The sequence below is a fragment of the Anas platyrhynchos genome, chromosome 3 (genome assembly GCF_047663525.1).
Source record: "Anas platyrhynchos isolate ZD024472 breed Pekin duck chromosome 3, IASCAAS_PekinDuck_T2T, whole genome shotgun sequence".
Taxonomy (NCBI): Eukaryota; Metazoa; Chordata; class Aves; order Anseriformes; family Anatidae; genus Anas; species Anas platyrhynchos.
Window position 1 is genome coordinate 99,664,972 of NC_092589.1, and position 24,890 is coordinate 99,689,861.

General features: G+C 38.0%; 1 protein-coding gene and 1 long non-coding RNA gene across 8 annotated transcripts in view; both read right to left on the reverse strand.

Moving 5' to 3' along the window:
- The window catches only part of DLGAP2 (DLG associated protein 2), a 471,424-nt gene that overhangs the window by 354,069 nt on the left and 92,465 nt on the right, over window positions 1-24,890 (reverse strand). The window lies entirely within an intron of this gene.
- Window positions 422-16,527, reverse strand: LOC140002250 (uncharacterized). The gene is made up of 4 exons (XR_011808549.1): window positions 16,390-16,527; window positions 1,497-1,548; window positions 1,178-1,369; window positions 422-698 (listed from the first exon to the last, which is right to left on the reverse strand). It is a non-coding gene; the product is annotated as an uncharacterized lncRNA (long non-coding RNA).

The window sequence follows — 24,890 nt, forward strand, 5'->3', positions numbered from 1 at the left end:
CTTTTAGAATCTGTAAAACACTTAAGCTTTCAACCTGCATGGGACTGATAGGATTTACACATTACAGAAAAATGAGATCTCGAGCTCAGAAATACTATAGTCAATCTTAATTATATTCTAAATTTTGCTATCAAAATGGTAAATGAAATCCCAAATCCCAAATATTTCATTTAATTGAAAGTAGGCTTTGGGGCAAGTAAGACATGACACATCCCACATAATCAGTATCAAAGGTACAGAAGTGAAGGGGTACAATTTCTAGAAATAACCCAAGTTGTGGAGTAATATCTCTCTGTATAAAGGTAACAAATATTTGATGAAGTTTATCAACCTGTAGAAAGCACTTTGTGACATATGAAAGAGGTCTTTGTCCTTTGGCCTCATTAGTTCATAGCAAGAACAAAATATAAAAACACACATATAAATGTTCACAGGACTTTATTAAAACATACATCTTTGTATATCCAGGATAAAATTCAAATGCTGTCATCTACACTTCCCAGAGGAAAAGGAAAGGAAGGGGCTTAAAGTTCAAAACCTTTTTTAAACAGGACTGTTTTGAATGTAGACTTCTACTCTCTGTAGCTGTTGCCATTTACCAGCTCTTATGCCCATGACATTTGTTTCATGATCTTTGGTAATTTTGTTTATATCTTGATTCAGTCCAAAGTAGTTCTCCAGCAGATAAGACAGGACACCTGTTGGGAAAAAGAAAAAAAAAATCTAATTAGAAATGTTCAGGTATTGAAGACCAGACCTTTTTTTTTTTTTTTTTAAGGAAAGAATACTCACTAGGCTGAAGAAAACCTTCACTCATTTTCTAAAATAATGAATGTATTGGATGAGGTTCACTTTGAATTCTTTACTATAATAAAAGTGGGAACAGATTTGTATTGCATATTCTAATGTGAAGATGAAAACTGTGGTGTTCAACTGGCATGCAAAAAAGCATATCCACAGTAGTGTCATATTATGTACAATATAAAATTAAATACAGCAGAATTATGCAGCATGCTGTCCCTCACTAGCACTGATAAACATCAAGTGTTTTCACAAATGGAACAATAGCATCCATTATGTTGTCTCAGATTATGTGTGTTTCATAATTAACATTATTAGAAGAGGAAAACTATGTTCTGTAAAAGCAGTGCAGTTAAGTGACATTCATAATACCTACCATGCAGTCCATTAACCTCAGCAATTTTAAGTAGCGTCATAGTCATCCGTGGCATTTCAGATTTCTCACAGCTTCAAATCTGTGGGCAGCTTCACAAGCTTTTTGCAAAGTTTCTCATGACTAGGACATCTGTAAAATTCCCTCCAGACTTTTCTTCAATTAATCTCGTTACACACCCGGTAATTCATATCTCTGAATAAGGATAAAGGTATGATTTTAAAACTATGCTCTACTGTACTCAATGTTTTTATTTTTTCTTAACTTATTGATAATTTGTGTTTCTATAAGATATTAAAAGTATTCTGTTTCTCAATCTTACCTTTTTGTCTCCATTTCAATGTGTTTTGACGAGCAGCTTTCCCAGTTGAGTCCTATAGTGAGGAGTCAAAACAATCAAATATCGATCTTCTGGCTTTTACCAACTAATCCACTGTTTAACATAGCTGTCCTCAAAGGTTTTAACAATCTCGCTATTTAGGTGAGAAAAAAAATGTATATATTTTATAGTCATATGAAATAGTGCAACACTGACTGACGTGTTGCTTAGAGACAACAACTCAAAGCAGAATCCTAAAATATTCAACGAATTACAGTGTTGTGTATCAGTGGCTAGTATTTTAACATTCTCATTTCATATTTTGTAAAACAGATTTTTAATCCAGAAGACAGCAGAGGGAACCCATTTCTCTTTTGATAAGTAGCCATTGAAAGTTCTCATGGTTTTTAATTTCCACTTAGTTGCTCTTGAGTTTGGCCTCTCTCCTGAGGTTCATTTTGCTGAACATTTTTGTTATTCACCAACTGTGAAAGAAAGAGCATTAAACACTGCTTCACTGTCAGATTTTCTTCCTGGATGTGTACTCAGGAAATATGTAAGGGTAGTACTGGGATGCTCAATTTTGGCATGCTGTTTTTTTGCTAATTTCTCTAATCCACCAAAGGGAGAAATTGGTGCCTCTTCGTTAATTCTAATCTCATGAAAGTGGTATTCTTTTCCTGCAAGGAGCCGATTCAGATTTTATCACCAAAACTGAAGCAGAACTGCTATGACAGTAACACCTTTAAGATACTTCTCTTAGGAAATACTGGTCGTCCCGCTTTCTTAACATGAATACTTTTGTATTTATGATACAGATGTGTAAGAGGATGATGTATCTTCTCCTCTGGCTGGCAGTGCCAAAAAGTGTTCTATAACATAACTTAATGTGATATAATATGAAAAAGATGTTTAGATCCTCAGACAATGCTAGTGTGTAAGAAACACAGTCTACTACCCCAGACCATACACCCAACTCACGTCACTGCTAGAAGAGTGCCAAAAGGCAAATCTTCTCTGTTCACCTTGTATGACGCAAGCATTACATAGACAGCCTCCAAACAGCATACAAGTGCACAGCTTTAACTGGTCTGGATCACAGATAAAAAGCCTCATACCAGAGGGGGTGTAAAATTTTGTGACTAAGCTGCAAATCCCAGAAATTTTGAGGACTACATGTGCTTGTAAAGTCATGAATGGGGAGAAAAAAAATATTGATTTGTGATTTGAGTGCAAGGGACAGGCAGTTGCTTTGGATCTCAGTTCTACTACCCAACTAAATTTGCTTAACTAAAAAACAAATTTGCAATGGCTTATTTGTATGAGGGTAGTTACAATTTGCCAACTTGTAATGAACACAGGCAGCAATTGTACTGAATGGCTTAGCATGCTTCATCAGAATTATGCCATGCCAAACCATGCTGTGCCAGCAGACCACTCATTTTGGGCTGGCAGCTTTCCCATTCTATCTATTTGCCCTTGTTTAAGCAAACTCTTTGACAAAGTGATGCCTTAAATCTCTAGAGGGGTCTGGAAAAGGATTCTCTGGAGCCACTGGCCCCTGTCCCCACAGCAGAGAAGACCAAGCCCTGCAGCAGACTGCAGTGCTCTTCTTGCCTGCTGCTCCCACAGGCGCCGTCAGCTGCACTTCCACAGCCCACGAGCACTCTCTGAATCACACCTTGTAACGTAAAACCTCCCTCTGCAAAAGGGTTTCTTCTTTGCAAGGAATGGGAGATGGTACTTTAACTAGGAAAACAAAAATAAACAGCCAAAAAGTGGATTTTGTCCGAGGAATGATGCTGTAACCAACATTCCTGAGTCCCTGTCAGCTCCGCGCTTGTTCGAGCCTGTACAAACAGGGCTTTAGAAGAGGGGAACCAAATTTAATATTTGCTTGCTTTATAGGAGATTTCACATAAAATCAAAGACAACAACGTATAAAGAAAATCATTATTTCTACTTTTGACCACATTGCAGTACTGTCTATAAGACATCTATTTTTTTTTTTTCCAAAGAGAACTGTAAACTAACTAAACACTAAGAATGTGTATGATAAAACAGAGTATCCAGATTTCTAACATACAATTTTTAAAGGTCATTTTCTGTAATGTTACACTGATTACCACCTGATTAAATTGCCTACTGCTCCAAATTTAATGAGAGACTGAAAATTCTCAATGGTAATTGGAAGAGCCGATGTCTTTAAAGAGAGAAAGTGAGTGGGTAGCTAGTTGAAGCACAGAAGAATGCTTATTAGTGTGGAGGTGGAAGAAGTCCTTACTGGGAAAAACAATTAAAGACTATTTTATTTGGAAAACACTGATTTTTTATTTGTACTATTTCATTGGAGTCCTGAATACAGTATCTAGCCGGCACCCTCTTTCCTGCTTTCAATTGCAGACTGTATGATAAATTTAATGATTTCACATTTTTCAGTATAAAAGATTTTTGAATATTGTCAACAACTCTCTAACTGATTTGTGTCTTGCCCTGTATTTCTTAAAAGCAAAAACCTTGTTACTCAAAATAAAGCCATTTTCAGAAAATCCAAACACACAGAAAAATCCAAAGACAGAAACAACAACCTGACTTTATGTTATAGAACCTCTACATCAGGAAATAAGAAATAATTTCCACTTAATTAATATGAAATCCTGTAAAGGCACTAGATATTATTTATGTTCTTGCAGTAAGATATATTGAAAAAGTATTATGGGAGATTGAAATGGCATTAAAGTAAACCGCTGTTAAGGATGTGGCTCAGATGTGCATTAGGGAGACAATGATAAAAGGCCAGTTGTTATTAAAATTACTATTTGTTTGTTTTTTTTTTTTTTTAAATCGTAATCAGATTTTTCCCCTAAAAGATACGGTCTACTCTACATAAATATTATTTAAAGGAAGTCCTCTGAACTGTTTTATATAGAAGATCAGGCAAGGCAATTGCAATAGACCTTCTGGGTTCATACTCAACAGAATTACTGCTATTATTATTTCTTTAAGCCTGCAACTCCATCTTGATATCCATATTTTACTCTGAGTGCAAAATGCATATCGGAAATCTGGACTGACTTATTTGCAAGTTAATATGTAACATAAAAGCAACATTTTAGCTTATTAAATAAAATTGCAAGCAGTTAAGACTTTTAAAAATATCATTGAAAAAGGGTAACTCAGTGGTTCTAAATTAGAGGGAAAATAGCATAAGGAAAATCTTTAACTCTGTCCTAGTTCTGTGAAATGACCAGTCCAGCTACGGGGAGCTATGATCAGTTAGGATCCTCAGGTCATTGCCAGAAGAACTGCAAGCATCCCAGCAGCAAAAGAGCTCCTTCAGAAGCTGTATCTGATGTTCCTTATCCATCCTCTGCTGGGAACATGCCATAATATAGTTTAATTGTCGCTCAAACCTGGGGTTAAAATTTGTCCTCAAGCATATGACCGTGGTTTGTTGCTTGGCTGAAAGACTGACTTGTTTTCCCATTCCCAATTTTCTTTTCTTTCAGAGCAGGTATTTTATTTACAGTCATATCTGGCTGGGTGAAAAGGACAGACATCAACTGTTATTCATTGGTCTGGTATAAAATGTTTAACAAGTAGGAGAGCGGCAAAACGTGCAAAACAAACAGCAAGACCAAGCTGTAAGCAGCAGAAGAGATTGAAGCATGAGCAACCACAAACATGAGTCACCCGACCCCTGTTCCAAGCAGCCAGGAGAAACGTGCCTCAGTAAAATGTTATTTCCTTTTTTTTTTTTTTTTTTTTTTTTATGAGAAAGCAAATGCAGGTAAAGAGGTACAGGCAATTCCCTTCAGGTCTATTACTATTTACAATGGACGCAAACATCACTCTTTGTGTGGTGTTCAAGGAGAATGGGGAGAACAGCAACTATCAGCAGGAGGGCAGAGACTTAACTCTTCCTAGCATCATCATTCTTGTGGGTGATACGAAGGCACTTGGCTAATTACGGCTTACCGATGCTACTGCATTATCTGTTATCATAAATAATTGAACAATAGAAAAAAAGACAAATGCCCAGGCACAGTAGTACTTTCAGATTGCTTACAGAAGGGCTTCAGGGTAGAAAATATGTCGCTGTTTTGAAAACTTTTTGCATATCTTTGCTTAAAAAGACTGAGATCCTTTTGCCTGTACCATTAATCAATATTACTTTCCTCTAGCCAAATGGTGTATTGGCTTACATCTGCAGGCTTGAAGAAGATACCCCAGTCCCTGTAAGAGGTCTTCACTTCCCTGCCCTCAGACAGAGCAATTTGTAAGACTTTTGATTGCAAATGGAAAAGGAAGAACTCTTCACAAAGCCTTCTACTCACAGGAAGGTTACTCTGGCATCAGAGGTCCCCCCAACACCACCAAACCTTCATTTCCTGCAACAGATGAGAGGGATGCAGCAGAACAAGATGTCTGTGCAGGTGAGAGGGTCACAGAGCTGGTATAAGCTCCCCAGGAACATTATTCCATCAATAGCTCAAATCAATCCTTCAGCTCTTCTAACTTCAGGAAGGGTCACATAGCACTTGTTGCCTTGTCAACCTCACATGCCCGCAACTGGTGTTCAAGAGGGATGACACATACACGGGGTTTATTTGATGTTTGGAACATGCCATAAACTCAGGCTAACAAAAAAAAAGCAGAACACTAAACTAAATATCTATACTCCTTCACCTCACTGAATGCCCTTAGCAGGGCTTTGAGTTGGTTTTGGCTTGTTTGCTTGTACGTTTGTTGTTTTGGTTTGGTTTGTTGTTTTTTGTTTTTTTAGGACCTGTGTGAATGTAGTTGTGTGATCATGATTGAACTCCATTCTGATGTAGAAGAAGGAAGATTGGAGATGTTTCCCCCTACATCCTTATGCAAGGCACAATGAGGAAAACCCACAGTGGGGTCCACTTTTTCTGTTCTTTTTTTTCCCTAGTTTTTCAGTCTTTGAGGAAAAGTTAAAACAAAACAATGTTTCTGCTCTAATAGAACTTTCAAGCCAATATTTACCAAATTATTTCTAATTCTGGTGAGAGAAAAGGAAAAAGGGGAAAGAGAGAAAGGGGGAAAGGGGAAAGGGAAAATGAGACAAAAAGAAGTGAGAGTATAAGGGCTAGCTTAAGTGCTCAAACCATAATATTTCCAGAACTGTTTATATATTGCCCAGATTCTTCAAATACTAAAGACTACTTTTCTAAAGTACCAAATGAACATAAATAACATTTACATTCAACTTTTAGGTCCTGTGTCACAAAGCTTAACAATGCCAAGTAGATAAAATCAAACAAATCTAATTCACATTTCATGACAGAGAGATTCAGGAATAATAAAGCATAACAGTATAATAGCAGAAAGGAAAAAAACAATAAATCCCTGCATCATAATGGGTTTCATTTTCTTCTCTGAGAGATACACATTGCCATTACTTTTGCAGGCTATATACTAAGGCAAGGACACTTAGTCATGAAATCACTGTCAGAGAACTGGTAACTGTCAAGAATCTGTTCATCACAACACTTGTTTCTTCTTGATTCACTTAAACTTGAACAAAACTGAATATTAATGCACAATAAAAATAGTAGTCTTTGCATGCAAAACTTATGTGTTTCACTGAAGACACCCCCACTTCCTCCTACCAAACAGCTGTGTACAATAGTATATTCCAAAAAATTTTCTTTAATGCTAAAATACCAAAGAATGGCTGAGGTAAAAGGAAGTCTTTTTGACAAATGCCTTGTTTGGTGAAGGCACTTGAATGTATTTTTATTTTATTTACCAATTATAAAACTGCTAGTGTATTGCATAACTTATTTCAAGCCAGAATTAATCCACAATAAAGCTATGATCTGAATGAATCTTTAAAGAATTATTGTCACTTTCTACAACAGCTATTGGTGAGCTAAAACAAGGCAACAAATGAAGTCTTACTAGGAAAATAAACGTTATGGATAGACATGAGAATCTGTTATTAATCAATTATTCAAGTGTGCAGGGGGAGCAGAGACGTGTTAAGAAGCACACTTTGGGTCCAAAACAGGAACAGCAAACCTCAAGACAGACACATGGACCAACAAAAGTAGTTCACAGAATTTATCCTGAGGCTAATCGGTGCACTGAATAAAGGATGTTATATCTCACTATGTGCAAGGTTTTTGATGGCTCTGTTATCGGGAAAATTTGTATGATGGATACTTCTTGTGTGAATGTGTGAAGTTCACAAGCTCATTCTAATGTCTTGATTCATTTCAGCCTGCAGGGAGTGTGTGCAAAATGACATTAGCCAAACCAGGGCAGTTTGAATGCTAAAGAGTTGGTTCTGGGAATATTTATTTCAGGATAGGATTTTCATCCAGTAAAGCCAGCAACTGCTGGCTTTTTTTATGCACTGAATACCTTCCAGGCTGGAAGGACATGTAATGACCAAGTGTGCAGAACCGACACCAGTTTGCTTTTATACTGTAGGAAGTTCATGCATGGTCGCCACATGGTATACTCACAAGCTTGACCTATTTTTACTAATACTGTATTCTCAATGATTAACAGCTTCATTTAGACTGTGCACTGGGCCTTATCTTCACTAATTTGCCTGTTTGTTGTGCACTATCCTGACTGTAATCATACTGGCTACCCATTTAGCATTAATTTAGATTTCCAGCAGAAATACAAAGAAGCCACATTTTTATGGAAGGACAGCAGAGCTGTAGCTAATACTGTTGACTGAAACAGCATTGCACTGAAGCTGTACATCCAAGAAGATCATTTTGTGTCTATACAAAACTAAAGAAAACAAAAGGATGTTCCTACTATTGATGAAAAAGTATTCGTGCCCACAGCTTTGCATCAAGGAAGAGATGGCTGGGAGCAATGCTTTGGCCTCTAAAGATCATGCTTCACTGAGCAATGTCAAGTAATTGCTGCATGGGCCATCAGACCAAAATCATCATATTTCAGCAAGGGGATTCCCAAGGGCCCAAACTTCTCAAGTCAATGGGATTCCTAAACTTCTCAAGTCAATGCAGGCAACAATCAGGATCTGCTAGGCAAAAATCATGATGGCTCAGGAGGTCACAGAGGGTAGGTTAAGTCAGAGCTTGGGCCTGACATCGACACACAGCAGCAGCAAGAGGGAGAGAGAAGAAGATGATGGAGTAGAGGGAATCCACCACATACTTTCAAGGAAAAGAGACAGCATGGCCAAAGTGGACGCAAGCATGCCTGCGTGTGCCCTGTTGTCAACCAACAGACAGATAAAGGGCTGTGCAGAATGCGAGGAGAAAGAAAAGAACCTGCTAGAGATATTTGCCCATTTGCAAGTGGAAAACTAGGGACGAGAACTCCTGAAGTGAAGCTGGGGCATTTCCACTCTGATGTTCCACATACTGTCAGGGAAGCGCTGCTGGAACTAGTACACGCAGAAGAGAATTTCATCATGTTTCAGTATTAAAGTTTGCAAACATGACCATCAAATATCATAAAAGGACATTTTTTCTCTCGAGAACAGCAGGCAGAATAGGTATTTTAGGCCAAAATTATAAACTATCAGCCTCGGGTGTGGATGGCAGGGAGAAACTGACTATAGCTAAACATCAGATTCCCAGACACTAAAGTTGATTTAAAAACCTGATTTTCAAGATGCTGAGTTCAGTTGGTTATGTGTAATTTTCCTATGCTTGATGTTCACTTCAGCTGAGCTCTGCTAATTACAACCTCACTGTACCCACCTCTCCATGGGGCTCCTATTTTGCACAAGGCCACATTTTAATTAAAGAGAATGTTTTCTTCTGTGCCGGTGATGCCCATCCAGACCTCCTTGCAGAGTTTTCCTGTGGTCCAACTGTTTACATATATAACGAATGGGTGCAAAGTGGTAAAGTAGCTGCAGTCCTAAGATGAATGACAAAAAAAACTGCAGCCTCTCTTGCTCACAGGCTGCCTCCTTTCTTACTTCAACTTTCAAATTGGTATGAACACTGTTCTGCCTCTTTTTTATTTATTTTCTTTAGAATTATGCTGTAAAAATATTGAGACCCCAACAATTCACTCCAACAATGGTGAGGAATTTTTATATTACTTGACAAAACTGACGAAAGTGAGAAAAGGGAGATTCTTCCTCAAACCTAAAGATTAAACTGAAAGAAAATTACATTTGGTGTTTTCCTTGCATGGGCTAGGTTTTTAGGCATAGACCCAGCAGGAGAGATTAAGAACTAATTATTTCCATTCACCTTGCAATATTCAAAATACAAGGTGCTGCCATGAAGAATGGGTATGAGACCTTAACTGGAATAACAACTATAATTCCTTTTCCTAATCTTCCCAGGTAGCAAAGAAATAATACTAGAGATAGCGAGAAAAATATTCTTATGTTAGCATTTCATTGAAAGATTTTGTACATTCAACAAATTTGAAAATATTATTTCCTGTTTGCATCATAATTCAAGCTAATAGCCTAATTAAATGTCTGTAAATTGTAAATTACATTTCTCTAAATTATAATCAAGAGAAAATTGTTAATATACTAAAAAGTTAAAATTCTGTAGGCACAACCTTTCCACACACAGGTCTCTTACCATACATAGCTCTATAGTTTTGTATGTCAAATCACAATTATTGGTCATAGATGATCCTTGAGGTCTGCTCCATGCCAGAAAAACTGACATTAAGCTGCTCAGTGATGGTACAGGAACAACTTACCCAGGTGTCACTAGCCTGGGTGCCATAGTTCTCCTCTTCCCCCTTTGCAGCAACCAACCTCCTAGTGGAAAAATTACTGCCTCTACATTTCCTCCAAATCATTTTTCTATGTATAATTTTACCATTTTTCTTGGAATGATAGAGGTAGCTATATATAGCCCCACTGTACAACGTGCATTTCTGTTCTAATCAAGCTTAATGGGCAGAAGCTGCAGAACAAACTGACAGAATTGGAAACCTCTGGAGGACACACAGCAGCAACCACTGGGGCAAGGGACGCCCCTACACTGGCAGGACAGTAGCAGGGTCTAACCCTACCCTCTCCTACCCCTGCTAGTCCATCCTCGGATGTTCTCACGTATGCTGCCAGTGTGTTACTACCTTTATTCTACCATTTAAGCAAATGCCTTCTAGGTGAGAGCAAGCTGTAAGTCACTGTTACTATTTTTCATCAGAATGCAAGATGCTGGTGATTCAGCACCCATGCCCTTTTCAAGTCCCGAGTTCCCACCAGCTCCAGCAGAGGCACTATCAATGTGCCAAGAGCACAGTGTTTGCTGCAAGAGTATTTGAGTATTAGAGAGAAAGATGAAAGCACTCAGCTTCTGCCAAGAGCACCCAAAAGTGGCTGAGACAAGAAAATTGTCAAATAATATTACCCAAAATATGACATTGATAAAGTTACCAACTGAAAAGGACCTTTAGAATAATATAGCCTCCATTCTTAAACAAAATAGGTCACTGTCTACTTCATTCACCTTTTATTGGGGTAAACATGAAGAACTCAAACGTGTGTGGCCAGGAACAATTGAAGACAGCTCTCTGAATTCAGGGCATATTCATATCTTGTTTACGTTTTAAGAGATTTATTGATAGACCTGAATGCCCACATATGAGCAATGCCCATTATTATTCCTATGTGTGTATGCAATTACCAAGAAGCAGTGACCTTTTTCTTCCAGGCACTACGTTTTCTACAGATACACAGCTTGTCAACTTCAAAGAGCCTTTCAGTACAATGTGAGGACCAAAGCAAGAATATATGTCATTTATTGCCTTGATCCATACTTTTGAAGCCTTGCTTTGCTTCAGTTGGCTCAGATCACTAGTTCACAGTCGTTCTCAGAAAAAATTAAATTCTTCGTAAGAACAGCCACACTAAGACACAGGGTTCAAAGTACATCTGGTATCCAGGGAACACCAGTATTGATTGCAATGGGAAGTTCAGAGGTGGTGACTCAGATTTCCTCAGCAAGAAGTGAGCCCGGAGTGGGTAGCCTGAGGAAGAGAGACAAAAATGAGCAGCACCGAGGTGCAGAACTACCAACAAGGTGTTGGGAATAGGAAGACGCAAGGGATAACCCTGATCATTATCAGGAATTCTGAATACTCAATTTTATTCTTCTAGGATCACAGCAAGAACCTGCAAATCCCACTTGCACTTCCCAGGCCACAGCCTATAAACAACCTGGCCCTGCTATCTGTTCACAAAAGTCCGTGCCCTGTCCATACCAGTAAATAACTTTCACCAGGGAACAGCCTCTTACTATGATGCCAACATGCACAGCCTTTCCACACAGCTGCCTTGCACCCCAAAATAAAGCGGCTGCAACCAAGAAGCTTCCCACTGGGCAGCTCCTTAGCCTCAGCCACCATCTGCCCATGTCTTGGCATTGTCTGAGAAAAGGATAGTTTTGGCCCGAGCAAAAAAAAGTAAACCAGTGCCAAATAAATAAATAAATAAATAAATTAGGCTAGCAAAGGTTTTGCAGGGAGCAATAAGATAAGATCTGTGCACTGCATGGTTCTGTTTACTAGTACAGATGTAGCCTCAGTCCTTATTTACTGTCTGGATGAAATCATATCCATAATTTCTAATATAAAATAAGAAAGAAAAAGGGAAAAAAAAAAAAAAAGAGAGAGAGAGAAAGGGCTCAAAGCAATAATCTGAAAAGCCAATCAACACAAAATCTATGTTAAAAAAATAAGCAGAATCTGCTCTCAAGAAGAAGAGCTCATGTCAAACTGTTGTGAGGAACACAAATATCTAGCTACCAGCCCTGTAAAAACAAAATCCTGCAACCAGACTGAAGTCTTGCAGTCTTCATATTCCTTTCACTGCTAAGCACATTATTATCTGGACGTAAACCTGGGAGACATAACAGAATGAAAAAAATACGTCATCTGGAAATTCAGTGAGTAGCTGTTGAAAACAATGTTAACTCTTTACTTTGTAACAAATCTCTGCACCTAACCCTACAGATCCAGGAGTGCTTAAGCTGGAAACCTCAAGGCAGCTCCGCTACCCCAACATTTGACCGCTTGGTTCTTCTGGCATTGTAATGGGACCTGCAGCTGCACAACTAGGAATCAATCCAGGTTAAAAGGGTAAATTTTCATCTGGATTGGTTCTTTGCATGTGCTCAGATGGATTTTTCCACAGCCCTGGCAGCGGGGGAGTGTAGGATTGGTCATCCAAGATCAGGATTGGCTCTTCTCACCAACGTAAATCCCTCCAGGGACCACAGGGTGATGACAGGCAGCCAAACCTCCGTGCAGTGCCCATGCACGTATAACTCCAGTGATGTGTGCCCAGGTTCATGGTGGCCTCACCTGTAAGTTTGCAGAAATATTAATAAGGGTAATCTAAGGTTCCAGAAGACCTGTGGGAGCTACCACAGTACAAGGAAGAATGATATTTTGATCTCTCTCTTACCTAATTTCTCACTGTTGAATTTTAATATTGCTGCTGAGATGGGATAGTATCACAGGCCAGAATTGGCACTGTGGGAAATTAATTTATGAGCAAACATTCGAGACGTGTCCTGCATTCAGCCTCACACACGAAAAAGTGGATTGTGTGCCCCTATTGCCCTACCCTTGCTGTGCTCCCAGCACAGATACAGAGAGTGTTCGGATTTGGCAAGTCCACCAATTCTCCAAGAGGGCAATCTCTTACCACCTCTAGTAATGCTGCAGCACAGCTCACAGATAATTACTGCCTCATCAAGTTTCCAAAATGTTCCCCATCCATCTTACCCATTCTGCTCACTAGCTATTGTCAGGAGCTTTACATATTTGATAGCGTAATCTTCCTTTGCTTATTATTTGTTTTTATTATTATTGTACCATTATAATCTCATTATAGTCTTTTCTAGTTTCAATTATTGTATTTATTTTTTTTCTGAGTCACTGTAATTGCTTTTAGTTTTTAATAATGTTTAAAATTTCCACTCTCTGAAGCAAGCATTATCATTCCCATTACAAAATTCAGTTAAGAGGTTGTCAACAGTCTTGGATTGCGCTGCTCTTGGATTGATCTTTTTGCAGTGCATGATACATGGAGCATGTCTTGCCAATGTCTCCAGCCTACAAAAGTAGATTCACTACTAAACATCAGACTCATCAACTTATAAGAACTCATTGCAGAACTTGTCTTCGTATTTATATGAAAGAGAAATATGTTATAAAATGCTTAAAGCCCAGGAGCATTATGCATTCATTTTCCAATTCATCCAACTGTGGGAATTACTGGTTTTCTACTCTGGGTGTGCGCGGCAAAACTACAGTTTTATGACAAGACTCTGAACTTCTGTGACTCAGCAGCCATTAAGCTTCCAAAACATAATCACATCAATAAAGTAATAAAGTAACTCCCTTCTGACAGAAAATAAGACATTCTCCTCATTTCCCATGCTGTAACCTGTCAGGAACCCACTTAAAATCAGTACAACTTTACTTGGTTGCATGGCTTGTCCCTGAGAAATGTTTGCAGAATCACTGCTTGAAATTCTAATGATGACATTATTTATTTAACATAGAAAACTTTGCTATCACAGCTGATTAAATTAATTTACATGCTTCTGACATACCAGGATTGATATTTTCCTTTACATTTAAAATGCATTGATATTGTGTATTTATTTTATTTTTTTTTTTGCAGTTCTTGGTATTTTAAAGAAATTGCTTAATTACTCTCTTGTGTAGGCAAAGCACTTATGTAGCAAAAATACTTTAATAAGAATTGGGTTTTCTTTTTGAAAATAAGTAGAGCTGAATTCATGAATAACTTGGCAACAGCTTGAGCCCTCCTTTATCTAGGAGAATTATTTAAAGACGTGTACAAGTCCCACTGTGACAACAACACAATTCGCACATGCAACAAGAAAAATATTGCACTACTCTGCTCAAGAAACACTTTCCAATGTTTTGAGAAACATGTCTCTGCACTTAGTCTCACGCAAGTCACATTCATCACACACATCACAAGAATGTAATGTTTTCAGACTCTTAAAATTTGACTTTGAACTCAGCAGTTAGATGCTGAATATAGCACTTATTTGTGTACAAAACTAGATTAGGAAAGTTTCTGGGTATTTGTCAGGGAAAGACTGCTCCAGTGGATGCATGTACCTCTCAGCAAGCCACAGTTGATATCCTGTTATTCCATGTTACACTTAACAGTCAGATACATTCAGAGGTACTGCAATGAAACTGCTCTTCAGGTTGTTCATCTGCATAGCTAATGATCACTTTAAAGACAGAAAGCTCCATCCGTGATAGCATCAAGATGAAAGTTAAAAGCTGTGAAGTTAAAGACAGCTGGGAATAAGATAGTAATTTAAGTGTAATTTTCAGGAGAATACACAGGCTGCATTGTACAGGTAGCAGGCTCTGATGAAGAAAGAATTTGGGCCTGCTCCTGGAGCCCTTAATTACTGGAAAAGCCTCTCACATACAGTTCATTGTTTCACAAAAACCTGGAAAGGATTATTAAACCATCTTGCTCAAAGTCTATTTCTCCGAAGACATCTATATTTTACACAAAAACTCCAGCCAACTTGGTTGTCTAAAACATAACCTTTTAGAGGCACTCATCAGCTCCATGTAATTGTGTTACTGGCTCCAGCACCTGCAACTTGACCACTGAAATTGCACGGCACAAAGCATTTTCAGAAAAAATAACATGCAATAAAAATTAGGCAAAAAATGGTCTACTTGGAATAGCAAAGAGAAGGAAGGATATATATATATATATATATATATATATTTTATGTTCAGTGGTTACCTCACTGCAGCTAATATCTAATTTTATATTTAGCCAAATTGGCAAACAGTAATTACAGTCTTAATGGCAATCAGTGTATGCACTCAGTTGCACAAGTAAATAAGTAAAGCAGCACAGATGAAGATCTTTAGATTTACCTGAAGCGCATTAGCAAGGTACCTGAATGACAAGTAGCTTGCAATTTCCAATAAATGAAGGTGAGGGAGGCTAAGGAGCCTGGTGTTCAGAAGGGTTAACATTTGGATAGGAATCACAGTGCATGTCTCATGCATATTCTATAAATACACCTCTAACTAGACAGGCCTGATCTCCCTGAGCTGAAAGGGTCAAACACAAATTCCTTAGGTATGATAGATGTGATACAAAACAGATCTAAAATAGAGAAATGAAAGATTTGTTATGGGAAGTGGCCATTCCACTGGATAAACATCTTCAGCATCAAAATATATATATACATATCTTGTATGCAGTCTGTCTGTGTTCTTGTTCTACTTTTTCCAGATAGACTGAAGAACTTTGTATTAGAAAATGTTTTTCACCCTGGAGTGATATTCATCTGGTTCAACCCAAATACACCTACTTTTTCTGAAAACCCAAAGATCAAGCTCTAGGTCAAATTGTGAGGCATTTTACCCAGATCTTAAGGTTTTTGTTTGTTTGTTTGTTTGTTTGTTTGTTGTATTTTTTCTCTTTTCGACATGTCCATAAGTTTATCCAAGATCTCTTCCACACAAGAAACCTGTAATGTTCTAATACTAATTTCAATAGTCCCATTTTTAATTCTCCCCTTCCTATTCCCTAGTTCTCTATTTAAATACCCTACCAGCAAGTCAGACTTTTAACTCCCACAAAACGTGTTTAGTCTCATTACCACAGAACAGAAAAAGTTGAAACTTCCAAAAATATTTTATTATGCTGCTGTAGTCAATACTAGAATTGTGACCTTCCTTTATTGCTCCTAATGGACCACTTCGCTCTCCCCTAAACCAAAGCAGCTTTGTTGGAAGGTGTCCAGCTTGCTGGGCACATATGAGATTGATTTATGTAACTGGCTACTCTAATAGCTATTCATGGTGTTCCAGTTGTTCATTTCAGATACAAGCTTTAAAAGATTTTTTTCCCCATCTTTACCTCCAGGTTAGTGCTGAATAGGGTTAAACCTGCTGCCACTTGCTGCACATCTGTTCCACAACCTTGTTTCAATGCAGTCACGACAACATTTGAGGTCTGTCTTTTAACCAGCATCCAGCCCATTAAGTCTGTGTTCTGCTAAAACAGAACAAAGGTTTTAAAATTGTCTGCATCGAGTCAAACTGCTTACAGCACTTATACACATTTGGCTGAAATGAACTAAAACCTCAAAGAAAAAATCTCTTGGCAAGACCTACTTTCAAAGAAACATAAAAAATTACAGAGTCTAAAAGTGTAACTGTTTACTAGCAAAAAATATGAGGTAGGATTCAGTTTTTGTACCAAATGAAACTCATTTGTTTCTGGAACTATCCTGATTGCTACTGGGCATACTGGTTTATCACTGGTGTGGATAGATTTCTCAGTTCTCTCTGAATTATTCCAGTATTAATAATGATTCAGAAAACCTTCTCAAGTAACTCTTTCCAGATTTCTAGATATAAATGACCTGACTTTACAGATACTAACATTTTTCTTAAATACCACTGGTATGGACAGTCTAAACAACTCACTTAATACAAGGCCTTCAACCTGTAAACTCATATAAAGAATAGACTTATTTATTGAAACCCTCTGACTTCATTTTTTAACATCTTCAACCTTCTTCAACTATGATGGACTTATTCCTCTGCTTGTTCTTAATTTTATTTTTTAAATTAGACTTTTCCCTACCAAGTATGTACTTTTCCCTGATGCCCTTGAGCTCACTGAAAATGATGAACACTTTCAAGTGCTTTGCTGTATCAGGTCCTAATCAAGGAAGAAATCAGGCCTACAGAAACTTTCCTATCTGTGATGACAGAAAGCCCAGAAGCCAGCTCTGCATCATTTTAATTTACACATCCATATTTAGAAATAACCTTTGCATTTGACAACCAGGCTGATGCGATCCTCAACAAAGACAAACTCACCGAACTTTAAAACATTATTTTAACACACTTCCCGGATGCATTAATGAACATCCCAGACAGAATATAAAGCTATTTTTGACTTGCACACCAATAGTTGGAACTAAACTTCCGTATGGAATAAATAAATAATAATAATAATAAAAAGTTTAAGAAATTTGAAGTAAAGGCTTTCAAAAAAAAAAAAAAAAAAAAAAAAAACAACACAACGAAGCTATAATTGGGCTACAGTTTCTTCAGACTCCTTCATTAGAAAACAGTAACTGGCACACACAAGTTAAAAAAATGTTTTAATATTAAGAAATTTGCAGGGGAAAAAACCTAGGTGGAAGACAATTACACAGCTTTTACTACATTCATATATGATCTTTAACTCATTTGCATAAAATACTTAATGTTCAAAATCATTATTGCAGCAATATGCCCAACCGAATTTGTATATTTTGTATAACATAAGAAAACAGAGCGATTAAACTCCTACATATTTACTTCTTATTGTGTAATTTGAATGTGAACATATTCAATTAAAAATAGTTAAGTAAAGAAAACACAGATTACCACTGGGATGGTAGTTATTTTATTAAAATATGCCAATATGGAATTGTAGAACAAAGTCATTGTAGTCTGTCATCTGATTTTTGACTATCATTTATTCATTGACCAGTGAACATACAATATTATCTGTGCACCCCAAAGTCAGTAACTACAGCATAAATTAAACTTTTGTGTTAAAAATTCCAATGCTGACATTAATGAGAACATGCTAAATGTTTTTCTTGGCTTTCTGCAAAGATCACTGCTAAATTAATTCAATGGAATTAACTAAGTACTATGGATAAGGATACAGAAACAAGAACTCTTTTAAAAAAGGCATGATTTACCACAGATGGAGGATTTCAGGAAGGCAAGAATGGAGAGAGGATATATTCGATAATGAAGAACCAGTCTATAAATGAACATATAATGGCTTTCTTAAAACTCAGCTTTTAAACTGAGACTTTCTTTTTACGCTTCCAATTCACATCATTTAAGAAGCATTAACACTGCTGGGCTGCTGTGTTGGCCTGCATCATTTGCTTTTCAATTAGTGTCAGAACAGAAGCAAATGCTTAATAAAATTTTTTAAAGATTTTGTTTGGGCAAAAACAAAACAAAACAAAAATAAAACAAACATATTGGCCAAGAGGGCCAATGGGATCCTGGCGTGCATTAAAAGGAATGTATCCAGCAGGTCAACGGAGGTGATCCTCCCCCTCTACTCTGCCCTGGTCAGGCCTCACCTGGAGTACTGTGTCCAGTTCTGGGCTCCCTGGTACAAAAAAGACAGCGATCTCCTGGAAAGAGTCCAGCAGAGGGCCACAAAGATGATACGGGGCCTGGAGCATCTTCCTTATGAGGAAAGGCTGAGAGACCTGGGTCTGTTCAGCCTGGAGAAGACTGAGAGGAGATCTCATCAATGTGTATAAATACCTGAGGTGTGGGAGACAGAGGGATTTGGCCAACCTCTTTTCAGTGGTTTGCAGGGACAGGACAAGGAGTAATGGTCACAAGATAGAGCACAAGTTCTGCACCAACTTGTGAAAGAACTTCTTCATGGTGAGGGTGACGGAGCACTGGAACAAACTGCCCAGGGAGGTTGTGGAATCTCCTTCTCTGGAGATATTCAAGGCCCGTCTGGATGCCTACCTGGGCAGCCTGCTGTAAGGAACCTGCCTTGGCAGGGGGATTGGACCCAATGATCTTTCAAGGTCCCTTCCAACCTCTTCAATTCTGTGATTCTGTGATTCTGTGATATATACATAGAAAGAAAAAATAATAATAAAAAAAAATGAATAACTATAGGACATTGTTGGGATCAATGAACTCTGGTCACATTTTGTTCCTACTGAAAGAGCATATCTCAATGCAATCATATCATACTTGAGGAAAGGACTTTGTGAAGGCAAGATTCACCTTTTCCCATCAGGTTTAGAGAATACAGTCAAGGGCCAAGAATCTATTTCAATATTTTTTCCTGGAAAAGAGAAATCTCAAATCCAGTGCAAGTTTCCTGGTACATAATACATCATTGCAAAAATAGAAGCACTCGTCTATCCTCTGTGGCCATTACAGACTGAACAAACACCAGTAGGTTTAAAGTTGAAACAGGGTACATTCAGTTTGAAGTGTTTTGCACAGTATCTAATTGTAAGGCTGATCAAACATGGACCTTTCTAACATAGCCTTAGAAAGTCGTGAAACCTGCCCTAAGCTACACAGCTATCAGAAGTGACCTCCCAGTGGGTACAAACAGAGTTTGCATTAGTGAAGAATAAGACACTATATGATCTATTATCTGAATGAGTTAAAATGGAAAACATAGGAAACACTTGAAAAGCCATCAATTCAGATACAATGAAAAAAAAATTGAAAAATACCTTATTTCTCTTACTACAGTAAGTTTTATACTAGGTTAAACAATATGCCATTAGGCAGAGTTCTTGTACATTTCACATTCTCCAGGTAGTCCACATGAGGAGAAATTATCATTCACATTGCTGTTAAACTATATACATATAGCTTACACATACATATATATATAACTGTATCCTTCCAGTACCTTAAGGGGACCTATCTAGAAGCTGGGAAGGGACTATTTATCACAGAGTGGAGTGATAGGACAAAGAGTAATAGTTTTAAACAAAACAAAACGAAAAAGATTTAGATTAGTTATGAGGAAAAAAATTCTTCACTCAGAGAGTGGTGAGGCACTGGCACAGGCTGTCCAGAGAAGCTGTGGATGCCCCATCCCTGGAAGTGTTCAAGGCCAGGTTGGATGGGGCTTTGAGCCAAACTGTTCCATGATTCTGTACAGAACTAGGCAACAATTCCACAAGAAGTTGTGTTCATAGGCAGATAATGCTGTAAATTCACAGTTGCCACCCATAAGGAAGATATCAAAGGTAACAGTACAGGACATGCTCATGAAGACAAAGATAGAGATATTACTGAACTGTACCAGAGAGCCTGAATTATGGACAAGCTTTATTTATCACCTATATAGAACTTAGGAAATGCAAACCATGATTCTTGGAAAGGAAGAATAATTCTGAAAAGCAAATCACAGGCAATAGGAATTGTGTTAGAGAAGACATGTTGCTTGTGAGAGTTTGAAAACTCAATCTCAAGAGCAACAACATTCTGGCATGACTGACCTGCCTTCACCATGGCTGGCCAGGGTGCAAATAGAACAGCCAGTGAAGATAAGAATGGATAATACAAGTTCCGTCCTTAACTTCATTGACCACCCACAAAACAAACAAAATACAACAACACATTTTTGTTTCTTTTGCAAAATGAATGGACTCTTGGCACTCCCATTCTATCCTACTCATATGTCTTGAGAGACAAAATTCAAGACCTACCGTGCTGTGCATGTATGCCCAATGCCAGGTGGAAGCAGATAACAAAGAAACACCAAAAGATGCGTAGTGCAAGCTAAACCTCCCAGGTTCTCTTAGAAAGCATAAGGTTAAGCCTTGTCTTCCATCAGATTCCTTAAATGGGAAAAGAAATATTTATGGTGCAGCTTTTATACCTTATACAAAAGATCCAACAGTGAGGCAACAAAATTCAAGACAAATAACAACAGTTTTTCAGGAAGCCATATGTCTTCTAAAATGCCAAGCAGAGATGTCAGTGAGAGTTAAAGATGCTCTGCAGTTTACTGTTGAGAGTAATTTGTCAATAACTTCCATGACTCCATGATAAAAGATTTTTTTTTTCAGAGAAAACAGCCCAGCATTACCTAATGCCAAATAGTTAAGAATGTGCTAGCCCAAAAGAGTAAATTACTTAAGTTTAAGCACACTGAATATCAGCCTAAGAAGTGTCTCTTACATGACTGGAAAAAAAAAAAAATAGGTAAGTTACAAAGAACAAAATCAGATCAAAAAGAAGGACACAAAACTAGAGAGAAAAAATCCTACAGGGAGCCACAAAACATTAGGCATGGAAATCAGCAAAATATCTAATAAAGTGATAAAGCTGACAAATAAATAAAAAACAAGGATGAGAAGAACTACCAACAAGGGAGAAGACTGGAGTTATTGACTATGCTGAGTTGTGAATGGCCCTAAAGGAAAAGGAAAACACAAAGCATCAGAGAATATATCAGTGATCTGTGATGTTCTTGAGTTACAACTCAACAAAATAAAAATAATGAAATGACATAGGATGTCTTCCACAAGGACTTACACAATAGAGTTTGAAAAGAAGAAAGATGACTACAGCCTCCCCACACATAAATTACTTGAGTAAACAAGTCAGAGAGTAGCTGGAGCAGAAAACAATGAATACAGACCAGCAACGATTACTTGTAATGGTTCCCAACAGAACTGTATCTTTGCAGCTACAAGGTTGGGATTTTGATTAAGTCCACCTTAAGGGCAAAATCTGCCTTTCGCAATGAAGGCAAATCTCATGCAATTAAAAGGACAAGCAATCAAATCTATTTCAGATCTACCTTTTCTTGAACTTCAATTCCCAATGACATGAAGTCCAATCAAAACCAAAAACCTGACAATGCAAACTTTCTTTCAAGCTAATATAAGAAATGGAAAGACAATCATATTGCAGGCTTACACTCCACCTTCCAGGAAAAAAAAAAAAAAAAAAAAAAAAAAAAAAAAAAAGAAAGAAAACAACAACAAGCAAAATAAAATACTTTCATTCCTTCTAAATCATCTTTTTCTGCCTATACTATCTGATGTGCTTATATTAGCACTTTGAGTTCATCAGTTATGAGGGCTCCCTCACACAGCTAGTCCCTCTGAAGTGATAGAAAGCATCTGAAGAGTTTCAGCTGAACTTTACAGCCTGCCTAAAGAAGCTGTCTCATTTGGATGATACGAAGACACCTGTGTTTTTATGGACAGAAGTAGATACCTATTTCTAGCCCCATCCAACAGCCTTGTTCTTATGGGATATCAAAGGATTCTGTTGTGTTGGTCACCATTGTACCCAAAAAGTTTCTCAAGTAACAACAACAATAAACACAATACTGTTAAAGAATCTGAAAAAATAAACCTAAAAATTGGGGTTTTGGTGTCTCACTACTGCCACCAGGAGACAGCAAAGTTTTGAGCTATGCTTTGTGTTTCTCAGGAAAGGACCAACATCTTCCCTTTACCCCAGCATCCACATCAATTTCTCTTCTACATTTTCAAAACCAGCTACCACTAAAAGTTAGCAATTGTTTTTGTCGAACACTAACACAGCAGTTCTTCAATGAATTAAGCATTACACATTGTCCATAGCAATGAAATATGTGAAGTATCTTGCTTATTAGATGGCAATTCTCTTCAAGTTGTTAAAATGTATTTAATATTACAAACCGAAGTAAAGGTATCGACCTCATTGCAATCCTGCATGACAGAAAAAGTTCAGAATAAATTCCCAGTAACTTGAGTGCCAGCAGTCTCTTCACCATACCAAAATCAAAGAGGCTTACCCCTTCCTAACTTTGGCTATTTCAGTTTTGACTTCTTCGTTTCCAAAAAAAACCTCAAGCACAGGTCCTGCTCAAAGTTTAAAAGGGAAAAAAGTCCTAATTTGGAGAGGATACCTAAATGAAAATAACTTATTGCTATGACAGTCTAGTTTACCCATTTTTCATTCATCAAATCTCTACATTTTTGAAGAGTTAGGCTCTTTATCATCTATGAAAAGTGAAAGAATTTGGCAGTCATCTCTTTGATATAGCAATATCTATTCACTCTGACCCTGACTCTTACCAAAGATTTCACTAAGCCACTTGAATTCCTTCACCACAGTTTTTATCTTTAAAAATCTGACTACCTCTTTCAGCAGCAGGGGAAGACTCATTCCTAAAACATAAGGCGAGATCAGTAATCCTGCGGGAAGTTCATTGTATCAACAGTGAGTACAGAATTCGCCTCCTCAGCTCAAACTCTCCGGTTCAGCACGTGCACCTGCAACACATGTGACCCTCAAAATGGCAGGTGACATGCTCCATGCTCCATGCCCCAGTGCTGCCAGGCAGAGGTGGAGGCCAGCCTCCTCACCATCCTTGTGGTTTTTTTCTGTCCAGAACACACACAGCTCTCCCTGCTGCACAAACTGCCTCAAGGACCACAACGGAGCATTGCTCCAGAAGATGATACTCCACTTTATGAGATGCAATTTCTTCCATGAAAGGCGTACTGGTTATTCTTAGAAAGCAAGACCTTTCCAGCTACGCCCCTGGAAGACAACAAGCAGGTTCAAAAGAAGGAAAGTTCCTGCAAAAGAAGTTTTATTTTTCTGTTATTAGCGAGCGACAAGTTTACTTCTACACTTTAAGATTTTCCTGTTTTTGAAGCACTTTAAATGTTATTAAGCACCCACTACTCTATGAGCTACGCAAGTATTACCAGCAGTAATGCACTAACTACTGGCACCTACCACCCCACAATCAGTTCAGGAAAATGATTAAAGACCAAAGCAAAAGCCCTCAAAGGTTTGAGGGAAGTCTTCAGTGAAAGGAAGTAGACACATTACTGTTTGTATGGTCAGATGCACAATACCTGCCACCAGAATAATGTGGACAGATATTAATAAAATGAATGTCCTACGAAGAGGAGGCTTATAATACAGCACATTTGTTTATTGTGTCTTCTTACTATTACAGTTTCCATAGAGACTGGGAGAGTTCGAAAATTTCAGCACCGGGCAACAAATTCTAATGATCTTTTTTAAAGAATCGTTATAGCATATATTTAGTGCACACAGAACACATCAGCAGGATTTATATTCAGGTGTATGAAACACGGATCACCAGTCCTAATGCAGAGGTGCTCAGGACTGTGCAGGATTTCTAAGTCTTTGTGGCAACAAGAGAAAGATCGCTCCTTTTAACACATTAATATCAGTCCACGCCATGCTCGTTCCTGCTCTTCAGGCTTTTCAATTTCATGTTGCTTCCTCCAATTGCCCTCCAAACAAGCACAGGAGCAAAAAGTACTGAGGCGTTTTCAAAATATGCTTCCCTTTCCCCGAAGCTTATGTGGTATCTTACCCCCTACATTTATAATCACCTACAGTTTAACCATGATGTAATTTCTTGTGCCTTGTGGGCTGATTTCTGTGACTCACCATTTCCAAATATATTTGTGAAGGTGGTTCATGAATTAAAGTTCTGTCAGCTGAAGCCTCCAGCATTGTTCTGCCCATGTTCAGTATGGAGGCTCCTGGCTCACAAGAAGTGTTAATGGTACAGTACAGAGGATCAGTCCTCAGTTTACAAAGGACACTCAAGAAGCCATTATATAATGTAAGACAGCCTGCAAATGCCCCCATGGCTTTCTGTCATGACACCATTATTCTTTGGGAAGTTTAGGTTTCCTATATATACCACTGAAAATCTTCAGATGATTCATCCCCAGGGTTTGCTGTCAGATGAACGCTGTTGTGAGTTATGCTTCTCGTGGTTTCTGCAGGGCTGCGCTCTTGCCCATTGCCTCTTCCCTGATTTTAAGCCACGTCCAGATAACA